We start from the raw sequence: 25,919 nt of genomic DNA on the forward strand, positions 1-25,919 counted from the left end.
CGCTCTGCACGGGAGTCTCCCCTGCGGGTCGTGATGGAGGGTTTGCGAGAGGGCAGAAGAGGGTGCTCTGCTCCTCCGCATGGAGCAGAGGCTGTGCAGGTGGCCGTGCTGGAGGCGGGCCATGTCCAGCTGTCCGTCCAGAAGGCCTATGCAGGAGATGGACTTACTTGGAAGCATGTTTAGGTTAAAGTGAAATTTTCAGAGGCCAATAGATGGAACTTTCCAGAACATGTGTCATGTGACCCCCCTCCCCTGAGCTGGCCACAGTGATGCTGTCTCCATGGGTGTGATCAACAGCCTCACTTCAAACCAGAGTGAGGGGTTTCCTGGCTCCTCTCTGCTGCTTCCCCAGCTATGTGGCCCAGGATGTCACAAGGCTTCTTATTAAATAAATGGGCTTTCCGGCTGGGGTTGTGGCTTGCCTAGCACGGGTGAGGCACTGGGTTCGATTCTCAGCACCGCATATAAGTAAATAAATAAAATAAAGAAACGGGCTTTCTAACAGATCTTGCAACTCTAAAAGTCTGTGAGTCTTTTTGCCATGGGAAGAATAAGGACATCAGCTGCATTTGACACCGATATCCATAGACGGGCTGACTAAATGTCTAAAGTGGAAAGGATTTGGGCACCTGAGTAAAGCATGACAAGAGTAAAGGAACACAAGAGATCCTGCCGAATCAGGCTTCGATGAATCGTCACTGAGTGACTTCTAGGTTCAAGCCACCAAAGTCCTAGAGGGGAGAGGGGGAGAGCATCGTTCTTTCTCTGGAGACGGTGTATTCTAATAATGCAGCAAGGAATGCTTAGTGGGGGAAATAACCCAGGACTTTTAAATAATAGGAAACCAGAAAACAGTAGGCTCAAAGGGAGGCAATTGTGGAGAAATGTGTTTTAGTCAGCTTTTCTGTTGTGATGACCAGAAGACCTGACAAGAACAGCTTAGTGTAGGAAAAGCTTATTTTGGCTCCTGGTTTCAGCGGTTCAGTCCATGGTCGGCCGACTCTGTGGTTTTGAACCTGTGACCAGGCAGAAGATCATGGTGGAAGGGCGAGGCGGAGGAAAGCTGCTCAGGACTTGGCAGAAGGAAGCAGAGGGAACTCCACTCCCCAGGGCCAAAAGATGAGCCCCAAAGGCACACCCCCAGTAACCTGCCTCCTCTAGCCACACCCTAGCTGCCTACAGTTACCACCCAGTTAATCCACATCCGTGGATTAATCCACTGATCATCACCTCTCACAGTCTAGTCATCTCACCTCTGAACATTCGCACATTGTCTCATGCCAGAGTTTTTGGGGACACCTCATGTCCAAACCATAACAGAGAATCCAGGGATACAGCCACAAAGAAGTGCCCGTCAGCCTCCGGGCCTGATGGTATGGCCTTGCTTCATGTTCCCCCTCGAGCACTGCAGACGTCAGCCCAAATGCCGCCGTGCCCAAAGCTCCACCGCAAGGAGGGGCTGCCAGGGTACTGGGTGGTGGCATGTTCTCTGGGGACTTCCCTAGTCCAAGAGGGTGGCGGTGCGGCAGGGTTTCGAGGACACTGTGGAGACAGAACAGAGTTCCACACCGCCACGGCCAGGAATTCCCGCCAAGCGGGAGGCGCTTCACACCGAGGACTGTGGATCTGGCAAAGTGGGCCCTCGGCCTCCAGGTGAGCCAGCTCCGGATGCTCCCGGCCTCCTCCGCGTGGGGAGCTGGCACCGCACCACCGGCTCCCGACTCTCACTCCCACTTTCGTCCGGGAAGGAGTTTTTAATTTTCTCCTGCAAACAACTTGGCATAACCAGGACGTTAGCAAGAGGCAGGGTCTCTGAGCTGGTTGGAAAGGCATTCTTACACATCATGGTCAGCAGGGGCGACCACCGATGTCCAACAGAGGAAGTGGCATTGGTCTTGCTTTGAAGGCATTTCAGGACAATCGGGCAGAAGAGAATCCCTGCCGACTTGGAGAACAAGGTCGGGTTAGGATTCAGAGGAGGACAGGCCTCCCTTCCTTCCCTGTCAAGGGGTGGTCTGGAGACCTGGGGCAGTGATCACCGTATTTTACTCTTGGTTTAAACAACAAAGCAGAGCAGGGTTGGTGGGGTGGGGACCTCCCCTGGCTCAAAGGTGAACTGGGGACTCCAGAGCTTCTCGGGCACCATTGGCATTCCTTGGCTGGCGCGTCGTGGCCAGCCTCTGCCTTCTTCAGGTGGCATTGGCCCTGTGTGGGTACCTCTGTGCCCACATTTCCCTGTGGATTGGGTCTCTAGTCCTACTGGGCTAGGGCCACTGTAATGACCTCGTCTCAGCCAGGACACGTGCAATAGCCCTATTTGCAGAGAAGGGGTCAGTACTGAAACGTAGGCATTTGGAAGGGGACACAATGTAACACCTGACAGCATCCTCCCTACACAGAGCGCCACGTCTGAGGAGCCGCCAACGCACAGGCAGGGAAAGGGGATGCGCTGCATTGGGTCCCTCCCCGGGCAGCGCTAGACATGCTCAGAGCCACTGTCACCACATTGGATGCAGAGTGATGCATGTCATGCCAGCCCCGTGACCTGGAGCACACCCAGGCATGCGGGCCACTGCCTGAGGTGTGCTGGACAATATCGGCCTCTGAGCCCTCTGTCCCACTCAGGCAAGGCGACCTTGCTGGGCCTCAACCTCCCCTGGGCCTCCCTTGCTGGGACGATGCTCCCCTGTCCTGCCCATCTGCGGTCAGGTGAAGCTCAAACAGGACACGAGATGCAATGGCTTTGAAAGATCCGCACCCCGGGGCACACGGGCCATCGTCACGACCATGGACGCTCTGTGCCGGCAAGCGACAGCCGGCGGTCTTGCTGTGGATCATTCCGCCTGCCGGTAGGCTGGCGTCTAATGACCAGAACGTGCCTGGCCTTCCCGTGGCTGGCTCTGCAGGCAGCAGTGGCTCAGTCAAGCTCCCTGGCAGCCTGCTGGCCGCTGGGCAGAAGCTGAAACCCACCAGGCTGCGTTCCAGGAGCCCCAGCCTGCCAGTTCTCCCCGCCTGGTGAACTTGGAAGGAAGCAGCCTTTCAGGCTGGGTTCTGGCCAGATGAGGCAGCCGGAGGGAGAAGGAAGGACCCCGGGATGCACCTGTGGCTCGGGTTTCTCTGCAGCCTGCCCTCTCTCCACCGGCGTTTTCCAGAACACCTCATCCAGCAAGATTGACAGCTCACCCTTGGTTGGGATCAGAGTGTAGGAAGTGGTCTTTTCAAACTTCCCTTGCCGTTCGGCCTGCCAGAACCCCTACCACCGCTTGCCTTATTTATCCTGGCCACCAGGTCTCTCTACGCACCCTAAGAAAACAGATTACTGTCCAGAGCAAAGTCCTTGCGTGTTTCCTTTCTGGAGGGGGATCAAGCTCTGAAAGCAAGCCTTCCTGCGGCCCGGCCGGTGACACCCACTGCTGGTTTATTTTATCTGTCTCCACCTGCAGAGCGGGGAGTTAATCTGCTGCCCGGGCCGGCCAGCAGATGACTGCTGTGCTTTCCACCTGACACGCAGCCTTGTCCTGGGCCAGCACAGTGTGTGCACCGCCCAGCTCCACATCTGAACAGGACTCCGTGTAACTCGATCTGTTTTCTTTCTTCGCTATAGTCTCTGCGTGCCAAATTTAACTGTGCTCCGATCTGCGGTCTGTATACATAGTGTCATGCAGGAGGGCGGGGGAGGGGCGGCCAGGAGGAGATGGGGCGGGAGGGTGTCCAGGAGGGTTTTTTCTGTCTTTCTTTTTTTCTCTTGCCTGCTTTGCTCACTGTTTGCTAGCATCACTTAGCGAGACTGTCCCCCTGTCTTCAACCATTAACCCTTTAGAGATACCCAGCATGCTTTGTGTCTCCCAAATACCTCTTCACAAAAAAGGCCCGGTGTCCTGTCTGTGGAGCACTGTGGCTTCTAGAGTTAACAGCCTTCTGCTTCTGGAAACACGAACTTCCTCAGAAATGTTTGTGTAGCAATTAGTGGGGCCCCACTCAGATTTGCAAAAATATCCCCTCCCTAGCAAACAAGCCGGGAAGGACCTCAGAACCCAGGTCACCAGGAGCCAGAGGCCCAGGGCAGACCCCTCTCTTCAAAAGCCTCATTTGTGTCCCGCAAAACTACAAAAGCTGATGTCTTGGGAAGGTTCACAGGAGAGACAGGGACCTGCTCTCCATGGTAAGCCCCTCAGGCTGAGGCTGGGTCCTGCCTTGGCAGAAGTGAACCAGCCCTGGGCTGTAGACAAGTCACCCACTGCCGGCCCCAGGGTGACAGATGATCCTTTATGGGTCAGCAGAAGCCCTGCTTCCCTTGGCTGTTATAGGCTGACCAAGAATTTTGCACCTATAACAAAGTGGTTGCTAAACAGAGTTCCCTCTACCCTGGGGCTGGCGCTTCTGTGAAAGAAGGGTAGATGTGGGTGTTCTGGACCCTGAGTCTCGGGGACCAGGGGATGGGAGTGGAGAACATTCAGTGTTCATTTCTGTCAGAAATCACAGAATTGCTGAAAAACACAGAACCTTGGGTCTCCTTGTGAGGGGAAGGCCTCCTGGGTCATTCTGGGCTATATTTAGAATGGAAAATTTGCTGGCTCAGAGAAAAGGAGTCATGTGCCCTTGGCCAAGTGGGGTGCGGCCACGGCCCTGTCATCGTCCTCCCCCAGCTCAAACCTCCCCCTCCCCCAGCCAGGGGAGCCTCCTGCGGGAGGGTGGAGCTGGGCCGTGGGGGGCCCAGCTCAGAAGGGCACACAGGACCCCCTAGGAACCCATCTCCAGGCATGTGCGTGGGGGCAGGTGCCTCAGGGAGTGGACCCAGGTCCCGGTGGAGGGGCTGCGGCTCCGTCCAGCTCACTGGTGCGGGAGGTGCCTGCCCACAGACGCACAGGTCCTTCAGGTTGGCGGTGGCCATGGCGCTGCCCGGCCCACGTCGGCACCCTGCTCACTCTCTTCTGGTAACTTGAGCAGGGCTTCAGGATCCCGGCGCCCATTGCATAACTCCTGCTCGGCTCCGCACGGTAGCTTCCCAGAAGCAGCGGCGGGAACCCACCGCCACGCAGCCCGCCCAGGCCCATCCCACTTCCCTGGGGATCCGAGGCAGAGCGGGCAGTCGAGGCCCTCCCCTGTGCTGGGGGGCTGAGGAGCCAGTGCCTGCAGACCCTCGCTTCCTGGCCAGGCCTGGCTGGTGGGAATTCTTGGGCGTTTTCCCCAGTGAGGAAATCAGGGGCCCAGCTGTCTCCTCTGCTGATCCGCCTGGCCCAGCTCCTCACGGGTTTCCCGGTTCTACCTGTGAAATGCATTAGGGCCCAACTCCTTTGTCCCCATCCTGTGTCTGCCACGTGACCTGCCATGTGACACCCCCCGCCCCAGCCCAGACTCTCACTGGAGAGCAGCCAGCATGATCTTTGGGAAACCCGCACTGACCTTTCCCACTTCCTGCTTCCTGTGGCTCTTAGAAGTCACCTCCTCTGTGCTCAGCAGCACCTCCGCCATCTCACAGCTGTGGCTGCCCCAGCGGTGCTGGCCGGGTCCAGCCTCGGGGGCTTGGGTTTACTGCTGCGGACCTCTGGTTCGGGGCCAGGTCTCCAGGTGCATTCTGGTCTCCTCCTGGGGAGGTGGAGACCTGTTCTGGCCGCTGGTTAACTCTGCAGCCTGCGGGGCTCAGACCATCCCCAAGAACTAAATCCTCCAGGAGGGGCGGCAGACCTCAGCCAGCACCGAGCAGTCCCCTCCCTGCCCCCAGGGTGAAGCTGGCCATCAGGGCCTCCCAAGACACAGGCCTGCTACTTCCTTCTTCTGCGGCAGCCAGTGAATGTGGGTCTCCACCATGAGCCGAGGGCCAGAGCTCAGGCTCTGCACTGGGACAAAGTGGCCGCTCTTTCATGGGACTTTGGGACAAGCATGTCCTAGAGGCCTCCCCAGAGAAAGTGTGGATGGTGCGGTAGCTCTGCCTGGTTTAGAAGGCCTTTCTGTCTTGGGACCAAAGCACTGATGAACTCTCAGCCCTTGGACTTTCCAATTCTGAGACTGCAGCCTCTCGGGGAGATTGCTCCTGTTATTAACGGACTCTGGCGGGGCTAACATCCAGCGCCTGCCCACACTTACTGAATCAGCCCCTCTAAGGTGGTCTTCTTCTCCTTTTTCTTTGCTTTTTTCTTTCTTTTCTTTTCTTTTCTTTCTTTCTTTCTTTCTTTCTTTCTCTCTTTCTTTCTTTCTTTCTTTTTTTTTTTTTTGTACTAGGGATTGAACCCAGGGGTTCTTTACCACTGAGCCACACCCCCAGCCCTTACGTGTTTTATTTTGAGACATTTGCCAAGGCTGGCCTCCGATTTGCCATCCTCCTGCCTCAGCCTCTGGAGTCACTGGGATCACAGACGTGTGCCTCTGCACCCGGCTACACATCAAGTTTCTTGCCCACGAAAACACCTTTTTGAGGCTCCTCTAGGACAGCCGGGGTAGCAGCCGTTTCAGGGGTGGGAGTGGGGGGACTTTAAGATGACCATTGTTCCTCTGCCAGGGTGGCATCTGAGGTGCCCAGAGGGAAAGCAGGGCTCCCCTCCCTCACACCCCCCTCCCCCTCTGCAGATCTGGACAGCTCAGATTTGGCCCCATTTGTTCAAAGCAGAAAGTTTCAAATGAAAAGCCGAGGAAGACAAATGGAAAGCAACACCGAGCGGATCGCGGATCGTCGCGACCATCTGCCAGGCACATCTCCCTCCCGGTGCCTTTAAAAATCACGGAGCTGCACCCTTCCCTGTCATCGATCTGACACGTTAACATTTTTTAATTAAAATTCAGTATCATGGACCAGGTCACGGAGTGTGAGCAATATTCTCTTTGTTCTAAAAATCCAAATGTAATGAAACTGCCATTCACGAGTGTTTTCAATAGGCTGCTTATTAAAAAAAAAAAAAAAAAAAAAAAAACATATTCGATGAACAAAAATGGGTGAATTTTCACAGCGTGGGGTCCGTCAGGAATGAAACCCTTACTAATCACAGCCAGTCCCTGGGGGTGCGTTCTTGGATGTCAATTTTGGCTGATTGTTTCTGAAGCCGTGTGACTTCCATTCCTGTGTCCTGTGGTGCGTTTTATAGACTGATGTCACTTGTTGGAGGTAAATGACAGGGTACATGTTTACAGATGAATGCTCATTGCCCAGTCAAGGCGTGGAGTCCAGGGAGGTTTGGAAGGGGGCCTGGGACAGAGGCCTCCTGCGCCGGGAGGCAAGAACATGATGGTCAGACCCTAGGACCCCACCTGGAGGGGCAAAGCCAAAGCACCTGTGGGGCCACCAAATGACGCAGGGCGGGGATCACCACCACAGCAGGACTGTGCAGAAAGCTTAGGTCCAATACTTGAGCCATGGTGAGAAAGATCTAGTGATTTTCATCTCTCTACAAAACCCAGAGGACCTGGGTCCACGGTGCCTGTATTTACCTCAAGAACCAATTTGCTAAAGCCATTATTAGCTGCTCACAGTACCCTATTCCCTCCACTCCGGCTGAGCCCTCCGAGTTCGAGTCCTGGGGATATTTTAAACATCTTTTTTCCTCTAAAGCAGCTCCCTGTCAGCGTGGCCCCAGGCAGACCGTCCCAGGACCAGGGCCTCAGTCTGCCCAGCTCTGTAATGGGAATGGCAGTGGGCCTTCACTAGGGGCAAGCAAGCACTAGGCAGAAGGGTTCCTGGAAGAGTACGGCGCCTGCATAAGAGGTCCCCAGCCCGTGGGACACGGGTGTCCTTCAGAACCTCTGAAGTCCTCAGGGAAGACAGCACATTGCCTTCCTCCAGAACAGCCCCCGGGGGAGTGAAGACGGAGCTTCACAGAAACCAGGGACCCCGGAAGGCAGCCCTCTGATAACCAAGGCTGGGCCAGGCAGAGGCCAGGCAGCCGCGGAGAGCCGGGGCTGCGCTGAGTGTCGCTCCTCTCAGATACCTCAGGCCTTCTCACTCACAGTAGATCCAACCCCCTCCTCGTCTGCAGTAGAATCTTCTGAGCTGAGCTGTGTGGAGACCACGTGTGGGAGGCGCTTTCCCCCCACTACTAAATCCGTGGTCACCCTCCAAGCTGGATGGCCTCATATAGAACTGGTTCCACACACAGGCTAGGTACACGTGCAGCCATCTCAGCCCAAGCCTGTAAAGAACAGATGCGCACCAGGTTCCACGGCACCGATCCCTTTCCATGTATTTTCCCACGAACAGTCTTTGCTTTCTGCCCCCGACCTCTGAGCGGGGAAAGGACAAGAAAATAGAACCAGGGTTGAAGTGGATCTTACACGCCTCGAGGTTCTCAGCCACAGCATGGGCTGTTGGTTTTCAAACAGGGATCTGGTGCGGGAGGCTGTGCACGCGCAGCCTCAGAGCGCGTCCATCCACGAAGCTGAGTGCGCGGGTGGGGAGGCGGTGGACAGCTGGCGCCTGAGGCAGGACGAAGAGCTCTGGCTGCAGCGAGGTGGATGCAGTCACTCTGCTGAACTGTGCACTCAGAATGGTCAAGACGACTCAAAAGAAAAGCGAGGGGAGGGGACTCTCCAGGACGCCCCTGCCAGGTGGGCGCTGGAGGTGCGAGCCCCTGGTACTCCCGGCCTCTTGCCGGTAGAGCTCGGAACTTGAGTGAGGCAGGCGGGCGATGTTGGCTCAGGTCTGAGTTTCTGTTCCCGAGAACGGCCCTCAACCCACCTCCCTCCTCCTGCTTCTCACTTGATGGGCCGGCGGCCTCTAGTTCCTGGGCACACCTGCTGCTATCTGTGCTCACTGGGAACTGGAACTCTGGAGCGCAGAGCTCTGTCCTGCGGCTAAATTTGCCCTGTGGCTGGAACAGGATGGGAGAGGCCCCTGTGTCACCTTCAGTGGCCCCTGGGTAGACCCCAGGGCTCGGGCTTCCTCTGGTGCACTGGCGTCCATTCCATCCTGTGGGCCGTGCCCTGGCACTGGGAGGAGCAGAAGGGAGGGCTGGGGCGGGCTACCACGGCAGAGGGGGGTCAAGGTCAGCTGGACCAGCAATGCTGCCTCCAGTCCTGTTCTGCCATGCCTGGCAGCAAGGCCCCAGGAGCCACTTTGCTTCAACTGGACCTCGTCACCTCTGAAGACTCCAGGTCTTTGGGGGGCTCTGTCTTTCCAGTTTCCGTCCAGCCTGGTAGCCTCCTGCAGACATAGGACCGGGGAAAAGAACACCCTTGCTTCCTAGTGTCTGGCACTGCACGGCATCGGGTCGTATGTCCTGTTGACCGGGGTCTGGCAGCAATGTGCACTGGGCTCCAGAAGCAATAAGAGGCACGGAGGGACCCCGAGGACATGGGGACCCCAAGGACGCCTGGACCTGAGGATGCTGGGACCTGAGGATGCTGGGGCCCCTCTCTGGGACCCCTCTCTGGGACCCCGGTGGAGAGGTGTTTGACAGGGAAGGCATTTAGGCCACCTGACAGGAGGGACCCCTTGAAAGGCCTTGGGCTCAGCTGAGCAGGAAGGCCAGCAGCTAGCCTGGGAGGCGAGACTGGTTTCCTGGGGCCCAGAGAGCCACATTTGTCTTAAGAGAAGCAAAGAACGAACGACTGATTGCTTCGATTTCGTTGAGAACTCAAAAAACACATTTGGTTGTCCCTGCTGCCCCCGTGGTCAGGCAGGCGTCTGACGGAGGGTCGCGTCATCCTAATCTGGGGGAAAGTTCTGAGGGTCTCTTCAGCTGTGCAGATTGCAGAGGAGCCTCCTGCTCCCTGATCGGTTCAGCAGAGGGTCCTGGTGATTCACACTGGCTTGTGGAAACCTGGACTCGCACCAAGCTTTTCATATCTCTTCTCTATTTCTTTTGCCTAATTATTTTCTGGTGCGCCAATTTGGTTGTATTTTTTTTCCAAAGGTAAAATATTCACAGGCCTTGATTTCTTTAACCAATTCTGGAATTTGCAGAAGCAAAAAAAAAAAAAAAAAAAAAAAAATTCAGTTTCTTGGCTCACTTGGCCCCCACCGGTTTGGGGGTAACTCCCAGCTCCAGTCAGTAGTCACTCTTCCAAAGGTGGCTGCTGCCTGGAATCTGGGGGCTCACCCCAGGAAACTTGAAACCACGCCTCAAGGGAGAGAGGTGCTTCAGATTGGCCCAGAAAGATGTCATTCGGGCACCACGCGCCCAATCAGTGAGAAGGAGGTGGGGCGGGTCCGACTGGCCCGACCCGTCTCCTCTCGGTTCCAGACTGCCACCTGCTCGCTCCCTTCACTTCCTGCGCTAGGTTTTCAGACTCTGTTCGCATCCACCACTCGATTGCCTAAGACTATCGCCGGCAACACAGTGGTGCTTCCCCCACATAACAGGCAGCTCCCCGACCTTTCCTTTTAGCCACAGATGAAAGACGCGTGTGTGCGTGCGCCTGGCTAGTGCACGCACTGCTCGTGGAAAACCAGGGTGCATTCCGGAGCCAGGCGACGTGACGATTGCAGAAAGGTGCACGAGGCAGAACCCATTAGCGAGCTGCGTGTTGCTCAAACCCGAGGCCCTGGCGGGCAGAGTGCGCCGTGCGCCGGAACGCACTGGGCTGTGGCGGTGACTAATAATGCAGCCGGGGATCTGCTCACATCTCCCCCCGGGTGTGCCTATTTTCATAAGCTAATAACTCAAGCATGAACATTGTTTCAGGCTGAGAACTGGCGGTAAGAGCTGGGCAATCGGTGTGGGAAACAACTTTTCGTTGCTTGTTACTTAATTTAGTGGGCTGTTTTGAAGTCAGGAGCGGTGGAGATGCCAGCGCGGGTTCTCTCGAGCACTGTTTTGGTCAAGCCCGAGAACTCGGTTGGGATTTTATTACACGAAGCCGTCTTTTCATTGCGGCGGGCAGTGGTTTGTCTGTGTGCAGGTGTACGCTTCTGTGTGGGTCAGGCTGGGGTCATGGTGGGGGTGAAAGATGGAATTAAACCTGATAAATGACATTACATCATCCTGGGCACACTGCCTTGGGCTGGAAACGCCTGCCAGTCGAAGAGCCAGGGGAGCAAACAGCCACCTGAGACCAGAGCCGCGGGGCGGGTGAAGCCTGCCCTGGGTTCCAGTGAATTCCTAGGTGAACCTTGCCAGTAGTCACACCTCTCATTCCTACAGGAATTGGGCTTCCCCAGCACTTTCTGGTACAAAACCAAGTTAGTCAGTCCAAGTAAAGAGGACTGTAGGTCACAGGACCGTTTTAACTCTTTGCTCTTCTTTTATTGGGGCAAGAGGTTGGAGAGAGATGGAAAAACCCAGAGAAGAGTATAACAAACACCTGTGGACCCACACTCCAGAAATAACACACGTTGATATTTTATGATGGTTATTCCACTTTCATTTTATTATTTGGTACCAGGGACTGAGCCCAGGGGCCCTTTATCCCTGAGCCACATCTCCAGCCCTTTATTGTATTTTATTTAGAGACAAGGTCTTACTAAGTTGTTTAAGCCCTCCCTGAGTGGCTGAGGCTGGCCTTGAATTTGTGATCCTCCTGCCTCAGCCTCCCAGGCCGCTGGGATTACTGGCATGCGCCACTGTGCCTGGCTTAATCCAACTTTTAAAAAATAAAATATCTGTAACATGACTGATGAGGTTGTACCTTCTTTCAGACAAGAAAATGAGGAGCCAGGAGGGGAAGGAGCCACAGAGGTCTGCAGCCTCCCGCATCTCAAGGAGACTCTGGCTGGTCAGGACACAGGTGCCCATTATCATCCCACGGGACAGGTGAGAGCTCAGGACCTGGGGCTTGTGTATAGGGTCTCTTTCCTTCTTCTGGGCCCTGTGCTGAATGGAGCAGAGGACAAAACCATAGGCAGCCCAAAGCAGGCCCGCTCCCTCCCCCAGGGAGCTGAGCAGCTGTCCCCTCCCCCAGCCAGCTGCGAGCACACAAGCCAGCCAGGGACATCACAGGGAGAAACCCACACACTTTATGGGGCACGTTTGAATCCATTCTTCAGTCATGGATCCTGCAAAAGAAAACTAAATATTCCGCCACTAATGTGCCACCCAGTGAGAACAAATTGATACTGTTTATTTTGATTAGATGATTGCTTCATTTATAAATCTTTGATAAATCCTTTTCCCTCAAAATGGCATTTGAATCTTCTGAAGATTTAAAAAAAAAAAAAAAAAAAGTCGCGGGGGCAGCTGACTTTCTGTCCTTCTTGGAGTGTCTTGGAGCTTCTCTGTGTACAGCCTTGATCAGTGAAGCCCAGGCCCGGGCTGCATCGTATCTGGGGCCAACAGGAGCCCTCTGGGTCAGCCAGCTGGAATCTCAGAGCTGCTCTAAAAATATTCAGCTCTGCAGACACAGGCTGGGCTCAGGGGGCTTCTAGACTGACAGCTCTGTTTACGAACCAGCTATTGGTTAAAAAAAAAAAAAAAAAATCAGCCTGTCTTTTCTGCGTTGATTGATTTTGGCTCCAGAGAGATTTTGCTGGTCATTTCAGCAGGATGGAGACCCCCCACCCCCAACAGTTCCCTGAATTGTTTTAGGAAAGTAAAAAGGCAGCCTTTTCCGTTCCAAGGCAAAGCTGAGCCTGTAGCATGTGCCCTGAGGTCCAGTCTCTGCAACCAAGTTCACGGCTAAGCTGCACCGCACCTGGGCTGGGCTGGGCAGGGTTGGGATCCACTGGACTGAAGCCCACTCTGCTGTCCTCCGCAGACAGCGGGAAGCCTGGGGAGGCCATCAGAGCATGGAACTCGACGGTTAAAACATAGAGAGAAGACCTGGTGTCCCGTTCTCCTGAGGAGCGTGTGGCCCCGGGTGCTCAGGGCTTCTCCAGGGACACAGGAGTTGCCGCCCTGCTCAAAATGCAAACCACGCATTAGGGGTGAAGGGCCTCTTCCTAGAGCGTTCCTCTCCTCTGAGCCCTGCGGGAGGGCTTCTAAAGATAGACTGGCTACTTCCAAAGAAGAAAGCCACGGGGTTCCTGGCACAGGGCTTTGGCTTTATCGGCTAAGGCAGAATCCTTCCTGCCTCAACGCGGCCCCTTCCCCTGCCTGCCAGCAGAGATGGTTGGTGCAGCTCACGTGGAGTGTTCAGTTGGGCATTGTGCTGCCTTTTCAGACCCCGCAAAGGGACCGACAGCAAACCCGAGGGCCGGCTGGGCAGCTCCAGAGCACACAGAGGTCTGGTGCCTCCTGGTCTCCAGGGTCTGGTGCTGCAACTCAACAGCAGAAGGGTCGCTTTGCCCTAAGCGAGAGCCTGCCCAGGTCGCTTGAGGTGCATCTCACACTGCTGGAGTGGGATGCTGGAAAGCTGGGTCTCGGAAGCACAGAGGAAGCCTGAGCTGGAAGTTGACAGCCATGCCTGTCATTTCTAACCCACTAGCAGTGCAGGAGGGACCCATTTGCTGGCACCCTCTGCAATGCCACCTCTTGCTCCTCTAGCGTGCGTCTCCCTACCAGCTACTGCTGACTGGCCACTGCCTTTCACACACTTGTCATTCACCTTTCTTCCCTGGGAAGTTTCTGTTTCGGTGTTTCACCCAGCTGGGTGCAGTGGTGCACACCTGAAATCCCAGCCGCTGGGGACCCTGTCTCAAAATAAAAAAGAGAAAGGGCTGGGGATGTGGCTCAGTGGTAAAGCACCTCTGGGTTCAATCCCCAGCACCAAAAAAAAAAAAAAAAAAAAAAAAAAAAGTCTGTCCAGGTCACCATGCAGCAGCTGAGTCACCCTTAGCCTGCACCTCACGAGCCCCTCTATCCAGCCCTGTGACGCCGTCCTGAAGTCCCTGAGATTCTGAATAGGGCTTGTGTCCCTCTGCAGCTGGGTATGGTGTTACACCTTACAATCCCACAGCACTTCTATCCTATCCAGTCACATCTGATGCCAAGAATTAGTTCCCAGTGAAAGTAATAGGTGTGTCATTATATTTGTGTGCAGTATCCACTCTCCATTGAGGATATTCAGTGTAAAGAAGAAAAGAAAACTCACTTCCACAGTAAAAATACAAAAGCCACAGAATTTAAAAAATAATCATTTGCCCATTTAAAAATTGGGTTTGTTTGATTTCTTATTGAGTTTTGAGAACTTTTTATATATTGTGGACACAAATCCCTTATTAGATATATGATTTGCACACTTTTTTCTCCCTACCTGTAGTTTGTCTTTTCACTTTCTTAGCAAGGTCTTCTGTTTTTAATTTTGAAGAAACCTAATTTAACAATGTTTTCTTTCATATGTTAAGTTTTTGGCATAAGAAATCTTTGCCTAACCCAAAGTCACAATGACTTTCTCATATTTTATTCTAGAAGTTACAGATATTTGATCTATGATGATCCATTTTGGATTAGTTTTTTTATATGGTACTAGACATGGATCACAGTTCACTTTTTTTTTGGCATATGTACATCCAATTGTTCATGTAATATTTGTTGAAAAGTCTTTTTTATCATATTGCTTTACTACATTGTCAAAAGTCAGTCAATTTTTGGAGTCTTGATCCTGATGTTCCACTGATGTTTGTGTGTTGTTCCACTGTGTGTGTGTGTGTGTGTGTGTGTCTTGAGACCATAACATACTATCATCTTTTCACATTGTTGGCTGGGCTTCTCTGGGTGGGCCTCACCAAGGGTCTCACATGCATTTATAGTTGGATGGTGCCTGCAACAGCGGTCATCCGGAAGCTTCCTTGGGTGAAGGCCCAAGGTGACCCCTACATGTCCATGTTTTGCACCTCCACTGAACTGCCCACAGCAGCTGGAGGAGGACTGGGCCTGGGCTCTCTCTCTCTTCAGACTCTCTAGATGTCTCACTTAGACTTCCCCCCAGAGTGACATTTTTAGGGAAGTTGGACTTCTTAGTTGTGGCTTGTCCTAGAATGAGTTTTGCAAAAGCAAATGTCCCAAGAGACCCAGGCAGCAGCTGCAAAGCTTCTTATAACCCCACCCTAGGCATCCTATAAGGCCCTTTCTGCCATGTTCTGTAAGGAAAGAAAGTCACTATGATCAGGCCAGATTCACGGAGAGAGTGTGAGATTCCACCTCTTGATTTCAGGAGTACCATCAGGGGCCCAGGAGAATTGTTGATTTTCTATGTGATATAAACCGTGCTGGTAGCAGAAGTCTCAAAATCGAGCAATGTTAGTCTTGCAAATTTGTTCTTCTTTTGCAAAGTTGTTTTGACCATTCTAGGTTCTTTCCATGTCTTTATGAATTTTAGAATTAAATAGTCAATTTCTCAGAAAAAAAAAAAAAAAGCAAACACATAGCCTACTGAGATTTTTATCAGAATTGCATTGTATTTGTAGACCAATTTGGTGAGAATTTACACCTCCAATTAATGTAAGATCAGGTCAGGCATGGTGACACACATCTGTAGTCCCAGCTACAAGGAGACTGAGGCAGGAGAAGGAGCATTTGAGTGCATGCAATATGCACTCAAAAAAAAGTTTAAGATCAATTTGGTGAAAATTTACACCTTAAAAAAAAAATGCTCTCTTCTTATCCATGAACATAGTACATCTGTGCTAATTCAGATTCTTTTTCTTTTCTCTTGTCAAACATTGTAATTTCCAGTGTACAGATCTGGTCCCTCTTACAGCACATTCACCTTAATATTTTGTTTTGGACACGTAATGGCCTTTAAAATTTTAACTTCTAATCATTCATTGCAAGTGTATAGAAACATAATTGATTTCTGTACATTAATCTTCAGTGATGTATCTAAAAATGAATTGTTTTTTGAAGTGCCGGGACCTAACGCAGAGCCTTGGACTCACCAGGCAGGTGCTCTACCCCTAAGCTCTGCCCTAGACCCTCTGTGTCTCTGCTAACTTCACTCTTTTGGCTTTAGTAGCTTTCTGGTTCCATAGAATTTTCTATAAGACTCTTTTATCATGTGCAAATAAAGATAGCTTTGCTTCTTTATTTCCTTTCTGGAACTCTTCTATTTCTATTTCTTGTCAGGTTGCCCTGGGTAGCATTCCCAGTGCAGTGTTGGATAGAATTGATGAGTGTCTGGTATTAGGAGGAAACATTCAATTTTTCACTAAACTGTCCATAGATGTCTTTATGGGGTTGAGGACATTCCTACCTATTCTTAGTTGGTGAGACTTTGTATTAGGAATATTTTTTTGGATTTTGTGAAATTCTTTTTACCTCTCTTAAGACTTCCCTCTCTTAAGACTAGTGCCATGATTTTACAAATGTGAGTGAAGTTAGAATAGCTGCCTCTCTTATGTCCTGTTACCCTTCCTGTTTATGATTTAATTTCTTAAACACTTCCTCTGCATCCATTCGGGTTCATAGTAGACATTGTCATTTTTGCTTCATCTGTCAACACAGTTTGGAAAACTCAGGAGGAGACAGAATGTCTATTGCATTTGCCAATATTTTTGTTAATTGTGTTCTCTCTTCCCACGGATAGTTCAATATTTCTTTTTATTGCTTCCTTTGTGTTCAGAGAATTTCAGCCATTCCAATGCAGGACTCTGTTGGTAACTATGCTCTGCTTTCCTTCTTCTCAGAATGCCTTGCTTTCCCTTCCATTCTGGAAGGATCTTTTCCTTAGTTGGTTGTGGGGCTCTAGATTGACAATCATTTTCTCTTAGCAAAGTCCTAAAAGTCCTCTGGCCTCTAAGGTTTCTAATGAAATTTTGCTCTTTTCATCCTTCAAGATAACTTATCATTTCTTTCTGTTTTAAAGATTTTTTTCTTTGTCTTTTATTTGCTGTTAGAAGTTTGACTATGATGTGTCTTAGGGTTGTTTTTTTTTGTTTTTTGTTTTTGTTTTTGTTTTTGTTTTTGTTTTGTTTGTTTTTGGTACTGTGAATTGAACCACGGGGCACTTAACCACTGAGCCACATCCCCAGTTTTTTTTTATACTTTATTTAGAGACAGGGTCTTGCTAAGTTGCTCAGGGCCTCACTAGGTTGCTGAGGCTCCATCCTCCTGCCTCAGCCTCCCCAGCTACTGGGATTACAGGTGTAATTATTTTTTATTTTGAGACAGGGTCTCACTAAGTTGCTAAGGCTGACTTTGAATCAGTGTGGATTCTTGAGTTTATGATGTTTGAGGTTTGCTCAACTTCTTAAATCCATAGATGAATATCTTTTGTCAAATTGGGAAATTTTCAAACCATTATTTCTTTGAGTGTTTTTCATATCTGTCCTTTCCCCTCTCCTTCCAGAACCCCATGCCACAGAAGTAGGCTTTTGATTTAGCCCCACAGGTCCCTGAGATTCCTTCCTCTCCCTGCCTCTTCTTCTTTCAACCTATCTTCTCTCTGTTGTTCAGAGTGGACGTTTTCCATTGTCCTACCATCCAATTTCCTGACCGTTCCCTATGTCCTCTCTGTTCTGCCCCTGAGCATCTCTAATGAGGTTGCTTTCTTTTTTAAACTTGGTTTACTACATTTTTCAGTTCTAGAATTTCCACGCTTCCTATCCTACTTTTCATTTGTTTCAAGAGAGTTGTCATTGCTTTTTGAAGCATCTTATGATGGCTGCTTTGAAATGTTTGTTACATAATTTCAAACTTGCTGTCATTTCAGCACTAGAATTTATTGTTTTCCTTTTTTAAATTTTGCATTTAGTTTTAGATCTTCCTGGTTCTTAGCATGGTAAGTGGTTTTCTATTGAAATCCTGACATCGGTGCATTAGGTTCAAAGACCCTGGATCTTCTTTTAATCTTCAATTTTCATTGGCTTCCTCTGATGCTGCTCGGGCGTGGGAAGTTGGGAGGGGGAGGCCACCCCATTATTGTCAGGTGGAGGTAGAAGCCCAGGCTCCCCATGCGGCTTCCACTGCTGTCTAAGGACGGGGCTCTCTCTCACTGCTGGCTGGAGACTCTGGTAACATTCAGACATTTCAGTGGTGTTTAGCAGGAGGAGTGGAACACGCATGTGTACCCTAACTTTCTGGAACTGGAAGTCCTCATCTTACTTGCTGGATACATTTCAAAGTAAGTTGCAGTTATTTACCCCAAATGCAGTAGCATGCTTATCCTTAACTACAGGTCAGTACTTGATTACATTTTGAAGATAAAAATTGTGTATGCATTGAAATGCAATTGTCCGCCTCTCCAGAAATTCCCTCATTCTCCTTCCTACTCAGTTCCTGTCCCCAGTCACCTCCTGAAGGAAAAGATTGTTTTGCTTTCATTTATTTATTTCTAACATCTGAGATGAGTTTTCGCCTGTTCTAGAACATAGAATGAATGCAAGTAGACGGCGTGCGCTCTGGTGCCCGGCTTCCTGCTCTCAGCACAATGTTCAAGGTCACCTGGTTTGTGACCCTTTCCTTCCTGCACAGAGCTGGTCCACGGTGTGGCCTCCTGTCCATGAGCACCTGGGCTAATTTCAAGCTTTGGCCATGATGAGTACAACGAAGGAGAGCGGTTGACTTTGGATAGATTTTCTTTTGTGCTCTGAATGAACCTTCGCCTGAACTGAGTGGTAAGTGATTCTAACGTCTGAAAATGTCACTTTCAGCTCTGCCACGCTGTTTGTGATTCTCTTGAATGACGGAGTCATTCCTTCATCCTCTGTTGGTTCCTTCAGCTGCTGTTTATTGACTCTCTTGTCTGCTCCAGGGTACCATTTTTGGGAGCTGGGACCTGGTGCAGGTGACATGCAAGGAATGGAAAGACAAACCAGAAGTTTAACTCTGTGCTAACACACAGAGTTAGTTAGCAGCTCCTGTTATGAAGGGCAAACGAATCCAAGTGTATGGGTGAAGCATGCATGGCCTGTGGCCGGGGGACTGGGGGCCTTTGAACTCTGGAGCTCAGGGGAGGCATCGGGGTGGAGGGAACTTTCAGGAGGAGGTCGGGGAAGGATTCTTGGAGAAGTTAAATTTGAAGAGACACAAGAATTTTTTTTCTTTTCTTTTGATATTGGGGATTGAACCCAGGACCTGATGCATGCCGGGCAAATGCTCTGCCACTGAGCTAAATCCCCAGTTCTTTTTCCTTCTCTTTTTTGAGACGGGATACACTGAACTTGAGATCCTCCTGCCTCAGCCTCCCAGGTAGCTGAGGTTACAGGCATGCACCCCACACCCTGCTCAAGGAGGATTTTTTAAAAAAATTTAATGTGTATCTATAAAGACTCTTCAGTCCTGGGAATTCAACAGGTAACTGAACACAGTGGACTTGTCCTTTGGTAAGTGCAAAACCCAACAAGCCCGGCCAGGAGGTGACAGAATGAAGAAAGGCTCAGGACTTGTGGCAAGTGGGGAGGGCACTGGGCATGGTCACCAAAGCAGCAGCTCTCGTCACGGGCCAGCGTGGCCCGGGAGCTCTTTGGGTGTTATCTCACCGGGTTCCTGCAACAACCCCGCGGGGTTGACGGGGTTCAGCACTCTCTGCTTCGCAGGTGACAGCAGAACACGTAGAGTCTGGGGGCGTTTGTGCGGGTTGGCAAGAGGCTGAGGCAGATGCTCGCGATCCTCCTGGGTTCGCGCTGTGTTCGCCACTTGCTCGGCTCTGAACAGGGGGAGAATATCCTCGGGGTCAGGGTTTGCAGAGGTCCGCAGGGGTTCCAGAACAAAGCTGTCCGCTAGTTCCAGGAGAGGATTGGGGGTGGGACGGGCCTGTGCCAGCTGAGAGGTGCTCTGTGGCCCTCCACGTGGTGGGGGAGGAAGCAGAAGGGGCCTGGATTCTGGAGCTGGAACCTGGATTCAAATCCAGACTCTGCCGTGAGTGCTGGGAGTTCGGGGACGCGGTGGGACCTTCTTAGCTTCCATTTCCACGGGTGCAAAGTGACTCACAGCATCACCCCTGATGGGTGCCGGGTGGGTAAAATGAGGCAGTGCTGGTAAAGACCCTGGACGGCACCAGGCTCGGGGCAAAAGGCTGGCAAGTGCTGGCCGCTGCCTTTAGTGCTGTAGCTCTGGAAAGCGCAGGCGGGCAGGACCTCCGCGCCTCACGGGCTGCTGCCTGGCCCAGCGGTGGGTGACCTCACCGAGCCCAGGGAAGTTTGCAGGGACTGCGGCCTGCGGGAGCCTCCCACCTGCAGCGGTCACGTGGAGTCTCTGCTTCAGGAGTGACCGGCTCCACCCGGGGAGGGAGAAGTGGCTTCGCGGGATCCCAGCCACTCCGGCTGGACACAGGTTTACCTGAGAAGGAAGGACAGCAGGAGGACGGGCTTTGCAGACAGTGGCCTGCTCCTGCCGTCGGGTCGGCCTCCCGCGGGCCGCCGTGCCAGGCACGCGCAGCCCAATGAGAAGCATTTGCGAACTTGCTATAAACAGATTGCGTTTCACGCCCTGTGTGGCTGTTGGCCACCTGCCCGTGCACGTGAGCCTTCAGGACAGGGACGATTACTTGCGCAGTGTCCTGTGGATTTGCTTTCCGTCACTCAGGGCCACTTCTAGTTCCCTGAACCCTGGCCCATGTCCTCTCTCTCTCTCTCTCCCTCCCTCCCCCTTCTTCTTTCCAGAAAGCCGTCCTTCACCCGTGCTTAGCCACAAATGCCGGAGGCTGCCCTACCTGTCCAGCCAGGGAAGATGGGTCCCTTCCTCCTGATCCAAGGAAGAAGGCCCTCAGGTCCGGCATCCCGGCAGCAGGAGGCCACGGCCTCACCCGCAGCAGCCCCGCCTGCCACTCCGGGATGCTGGTGCTCAGTCCAGCAGGTCCAGCAGGTCAGGCAGCTGCTTCCTCCAGGAGAGGGAGGAGCGGGCGCTCCAGAGCAGCTCCCGGCTGGGCGGGAGAGGTGGCGGCAGCTCCAGAGGACGCACAGCACCACACTCAGGCCCACCCGCACACACGGCCATGTGTGTGCACGTGGGGGCCCCGTGCACGGCTCACCATCATCCCAGGCCCCCCAGCTTAGGTTAGATGACTCCCCTGAAAAAATCAGGGCGGCTGTCTGCAGGAGTGACCATTGCTGTCCGCATGGCCATCGGGCCTCCGCAGGACAGGCCAGCCCTCTGCTCAGACTGCCTGCCTCCTGCCTCGCATTGGGCATCTAGAGTGGGCTCCAGGCAGAGGGGCCAGCCCAGCCACCAGTGCCCACACCCAGGGACAAGGGAACAGCTGATGAAGCCTGCAGCTGCCACCTCACAGTGGCAGCCAGAAACCTGCTCAGCGAGGCCAGCAGAAGCCGGACTGGAGTCTGTCCTCCACTCTGGGTCCCTGTTGGTGGATCCGGAGGGGGAGCGCCCAGCCCAGCCCATGCAGGGTGGCTCAGTGGCCGCCCTCAGGGGCTCACTGATCCCACACGATTCTGAGGCTGGAGGCTTGGCGAGGTGACTCAGCGACAGAGGGCAAAGCCCCGTGTGCCCGCGTGGCCAGCAGAGCTGTGCGGCCACAGTGGGCTGGACCTTCGCCTCAGCGTTGATTATTTATTGATTGAGGGGGCGAGGAGGGCAAATTGCAGGGTTTCAGTTTACGTCTGTACGGAGGAGGAATAGAACCAGGGGACCTGCAGCTAAAGGGCCCGGGTCACAAACGTGGGTCGCTGTCATTTGGCACCTGGTGGAACTCCTGAAGCTAGCCGCAGCTGTGACATTTTGGTCATTTAAATTTGTGTGTGTGTGTGTGTGTGTGTGTGTGTGTGCGTGTGTGTGTGTGTGTCTGTGCTGGGGATTGCCCCCAGGGGTGCTTTACCATCGAGCTACACCCCGGGCCCTGAGGCAGGGTCTCACTAAGTTGCTTAAGGACTCACTAAGTTGCTGAGCCTGGCCTCAAACTTGTGATCCTCCTACCTTAGCCTCCGGAGTTGCTGGATTACAGGTGTGCACCACCATGCCCAGCTGGTTACTTAAAATTTAACACGAGCTCTCTGCCTGTTTCCAGGTGAATTTGGAGAAGTTTCAGGGTTCATTACTAATGTGTATTTATTAAACACAGGATATCTTCAGACCAGAGGCCCCTGGCATGAGGTGACGCTGCCACTGAACACAGATGTAGCACCACACTGGGGCAGCTGAGGCTGGGCAGGACCTCCCCCATGGACACTGGCCCCCAGACACTGGCCAAGCAGGGTCACTGGCCGGGAGGAGACAGATGGCGTCCACCTGGGTACCGACCAGGATCCTAGGATTCCCGGGATCCCAGGGGCTGTTCCTGGCAGACGCAGGCAGTTCATGTCGTCTTGTTCCGTAAGGGTGGTGCCCAGGCCATGGGGTGTGTGACCGACCGGTTTGCAGAGTGGCAGACGTTGGACTGTGCACGGTCTCTGGCCGACACGAGGGCTGCGGGTTGAAGGCCTCCTGGGCACACGCAGCTGAGGCCCTCATGACAGCCTTCGAGGGTGAGCTCCCAGAGCCCGGGTCCCAGGGCCAGGCCGGGCAGGCGCTGGGCACACGCAGCTGAGGCCTTCATGACAGCCTGCGAGGGTGAGCTCCCAGAGCCCGGGCCCCAGGGCCAGGCCGGGCAGGCGCTGGGCACACGCAGCTGAGGCCTTCATGACAGCCTGCGAGGGTGAGCTCCCAGAGCCCGGTCCCCAGGGACAGGCCGGGCAGGCGCCCTGTGGTCCTGATAGACCCTGTTGGACTGTTTCACACGCAGCTCGGACTGACGCAGAGGAATGGCTGTCCCCAAGCCCCTTCTGGAATCCAGTACCTGAGCTCGTGGGGACAGTGTGAACGGCCGGTGGTGGCAGGTGCCCTGCCCTGACTGTGCTGCTCTTGTGGTCTCCGCAGCGGCCAGGTGCCACCAGTGTTCCCGCCGCTCGACCCGCCAGCTCGCGGCCTTCACCCCCTTTTCCGCTGGTTTCTAGAAGCCTTGGTAAATGCTGGGGACACGGGCAGCCTGTCTGAGAGATGACTCTGGAGGACTGTTCTCCAGCGGGCACTTGCTCCGTGTTTGCTTTGGCAGGTTCGGCCTACGTCTGACACAGTCGTTTTCGTCAATATTTCCCTCCTTGGTTTCGTGGTGTTTATGAATATAAAGACGTTCCCCCTTCTGATATGAAAAGAAGTTATTTTCTTTCAGTGCTTTTATTTTTTTTTACATTTATATATGTGATCTATGTAGACTTTATTTAGCTATAGAATGTGCGGTTTGGACTGAAATCTCTTTCTTTTTGGATGGTTGTCCCATTGCCCCAAATGTCCCCTCTGTCCCTCTCACAAAGTCCTTGCTTGGTTCTCTGGGCATCCTACTCTGAGGAGCAGCTGTAATTAATTTATTTTTTATTTAGAGACAGGGTCTCACTAAGTTGCTTATGGCCTCACTAAGTTGCTGAGGCTGGCTTTGAACTTGGGATCCTCCCGCCTCAGCCTCCCAAGCTGCTGGGATGGCAGGTGTGCCCAGCCAGTGATGCTTTTAAACGGACCACACATCATGCGTCGGCTCAGAGCTCCAGACCTGGACACACCCCCGTGCCTTCCACCTGTGGCCTTCCATGCAGAGAAAAATGCTTCTTGCCGTAGAAAATCTCACCTTTTCTGTTTGCTGAACTTTCCACTCTATCACATTTTAAGCCACCTCCACCCACCCCAGTCCTCCCTTGCAAGCAGGACCCCTGAGGATGGGTGAGTTCATTCCGCTTGCCGTGGGTAAAAAGTCCAGACGTGCCAACTGCAAGGGAAGCCACCTGACTCAGAATGAAAGGAGGGAGGGAGGGAGAGAGGGAGGGAGGAGGAAGGAAGGAAAGAGGAAGGGAGGGAGGAGGGAAGGGAGGAGGAGGGAGGAAAGAAAGAGGAAGGGAGGGAGGAGGGAAGGGAGGGAGGAGGAAGGAGGGAAGAAGGAAAGAGGAAGGGAGGGAGGAGGGAAGGGAGGGAGGAGGGAGGAGGGAAGAAGGAAAGAGGAAGGGAGGGAGGAGGAAGGAGGCAGGCAGCCTAAATACCATGCAGAACAGAAGACTCTCCCATGGACCCCAGAAAAGGTGCCCACCAGCAACTGAGGGAGTCTCCCTGAGCACCCGAGTGTGGGCCCGAGTTGCTTTGAGCACACGAGTTTTCTTGTCATTGAGAGGCAGGGGATGTGCTATTTTGGAGGACAGATCAGGATGCTCTCTGATCCAATGTCCCTCAAATACACTGAGACAGGCGTCACAGCCGCTGGGAGCTGTGCCTGTGTAGGCCACACAAGACTCTCTTCCAACCGTTTGAGATAACACGAGGTCTCCAGGGGTCCAGACGCACCACCTGCCGTTCCCAGCGCAGGCTGGGTTTATTTTATTTTACTTTGTTTCGTTTTTGATTTTGCCTTGCTTTGACTTTGTTGCCAATACCACTTTCCCAATGATTTTGTCCTTTTCATTACTTTTTCAAATTAAAATCACCTTTAAGCCCTTCCCTAGAAAAAACTTCTAGAAAGAAAGAAACCCAAACTTCAGCCATTTTCCCGTATACAGGAGGATCTTCCTTTACCGAGTCAGGATCACGCCTCTACCGGCCTTCTGCTGGGAAAGAGTTCAGTGATGCCACGTTTGACAGCGTGCCTGAGCTCTGTGTCCCAGTTCATCTTGTAACCCGACCACGGGCCACTGAGCCGCTCCTCGCTGCTTGCTTCTACCCACACAGAAAGTTCCTCCCGTTTCCCGCTGGGTCAGTCAGCGTGGTCTCAGCCAATCCTGACCTCCCTGCAAGATGGGGTCATGATCGTCCTCCGTGTGTGGACACGGGAGCTAATGGCACCAAAGATGGTCCTCGAGGGTCCTGAGGACACACCGCGGGGCGACTGGCGAGGACAGTCATGCCCAGGGTGTCAACGGTGAGCGTTCCACCTCTGGCATAGCTGCGGCTGGATGTGGTTGTCCCCCAAAGCTGGTGTGGAAATGCCATCCCCAGTATGGCCATGCTGGGGTGGAGGAAGTAACAGAAGCTTCCGGAGGCGGGACCTGGGGGGAGGCAGTTAGGTCCTGGGCTCCACCCTCAGGAACAGACCAGTGCTGTCTCATGGGACTGGGTGAGAGCCCACGTTGTAAGCCAGCCTGGTCCCTCTTCGTATCTCTCTTCTGAATGTGCCGCTCACTCTTTCACCCACTCTTGCCATTGTGATTCCATCTGCAATCAGGCCCTCGCCAGAGCAAAGCAGATGCCAGCGCCGTGCTCTCGAGCTGCCAGAACTGTGAGCTAAATAAACCTCATTTCTTCATAAAGTACCCAGCCTCAGGTGTTCTGTTATAGCATCACAAACCATCAAAGGGCATCCCCAAGTCACCTTGGGACACCAGTGAGGCCGGGCTGGTGGAAGGACAAGCTCCCGGCCATGGACCTAGGCGTCCTCCTCCATGAGACTTCAAAGTGCTCGGTCAGTCGGTCAGGCAGCGCTGGTCAGTCAGCCAGGAATCCCTCTGCTCTTATTTTCCCTGGCCCACTTCCTTCACACCAGAGAACAGAACATCAGAGGACTGGGCCCACCACTTTGCTGAGAGTGTTTCTGGTGTGCAGCCCTCACGTCGCCCTTGACTGCTCTACCACAGAAGAACCGGGGTTGCCGGGGGTGCCAAACCCACGTTGCAGCTCACGCTGCTCTTGAAATGTCTTCAGGTCACGTGGCCAGTAATTCCAGACTATTCTAGAATGTTCTAGAATGGGTGGTCGCAGGGATTGCCATCAAGCAATTTACTCCTTTAAAAGACTTTTTAAATGGAGCCTATTCCCAGGGATGGACTGCCCAGTGCCGGACCTCGAGGCTGTCTGAGCCTGTGCAGGTCCCAGGGCTGGGCCGTCAGCTCAGCGGGGCACGTCCTGCTGCCCTCTCAGCGTCCTGGGGTTTTTTTTCTGAAGAGCGTTTGTTTAGAAAGGAGGGCAACTGAACCACAGTTGCGTGCCGCTGGCTCCTTCCTGCCAAGTGTCTGCATTCCAGCATTTTCTGTGTGCAAAGCCCCATCTCTTTCTTGGCGTGTTCTCCAACTAGCTTTGAAAACCCTTCTTCCTTCCACGCCTTGCCCATAGCCTGTGTCCTTCCCGGCTTTAGCTCCCCAGGGCGGTTCTCACAGGATCAGGCCCCTCCCTGAGCCTGTGTCCCCTCTGCTTCTTTTGGGCCCACCTAGTCTTGAAGTCGGAGATCACCAGTGATCACTGTAAGCAGCCACTTTGATGTTTTAGGTATCCTCTCTTCCT

The 25,919-nt window shown here is 53.0% G+C and overlaps 2 long non-coding RNA genes across 3 annotated transcripts; both read left to right on the plus strand.

Annotated features, from left to right (window-relative positions):
• Positions 1–3,314: 3,314 nt before the first annotated feature.
• On the plus strand, positions 3,315–6,743 carry LOC124963719 (uncharacterized). Its single transcript, XR_007104784.1, has 3 exons — positions 3,315–3,641; positions 4,008–4,162; positions 6,565–6,743. It is a non-coding gene; the product is annotated as an uncharacterized LOC124963719 (long non-coding RNA).
• A 3,468-nt stretch (positions 6,744–10,211) lies between these two features.
• LOC124962697 (uncharacterized) lies at positions 10,212–22,950 on the plus strand. Of its 2 annotated transcripts, none has more exons than XR_007104558.1 (5): positions 10,212–10,624; positions 11,564–11,678; positions 18,106–18,355; positions 20,342–20,543; positions 21,754–22,950. It is a non-coding gene; the product is annotated as an uncharacterized LOC124962697 (long non-coding RNA). The 2 variants fall into 2 exon arrangements; XR_007104559.1 differs by having other exon boundaries at positions 18,213–18,355.
• Positions 22,951–25,919: the final 2,969 nt, after the last annotated feature.

The sequence above is a fragment of the Sciurus carolinensis genome, chromosome 13, assembly GCF_902686445.1.
Source record: "Sciurus carolinensis chromosome 13, mSciCar1.2, whole genome shotgun sequence".
In the NCBI taxonomy this organism is placed as follows: Eukaryota; Metazoa; Chordata; class Mammalia; order Rodentia; family Sciuridae; genus Sciurus; species Sciurus carolinensis.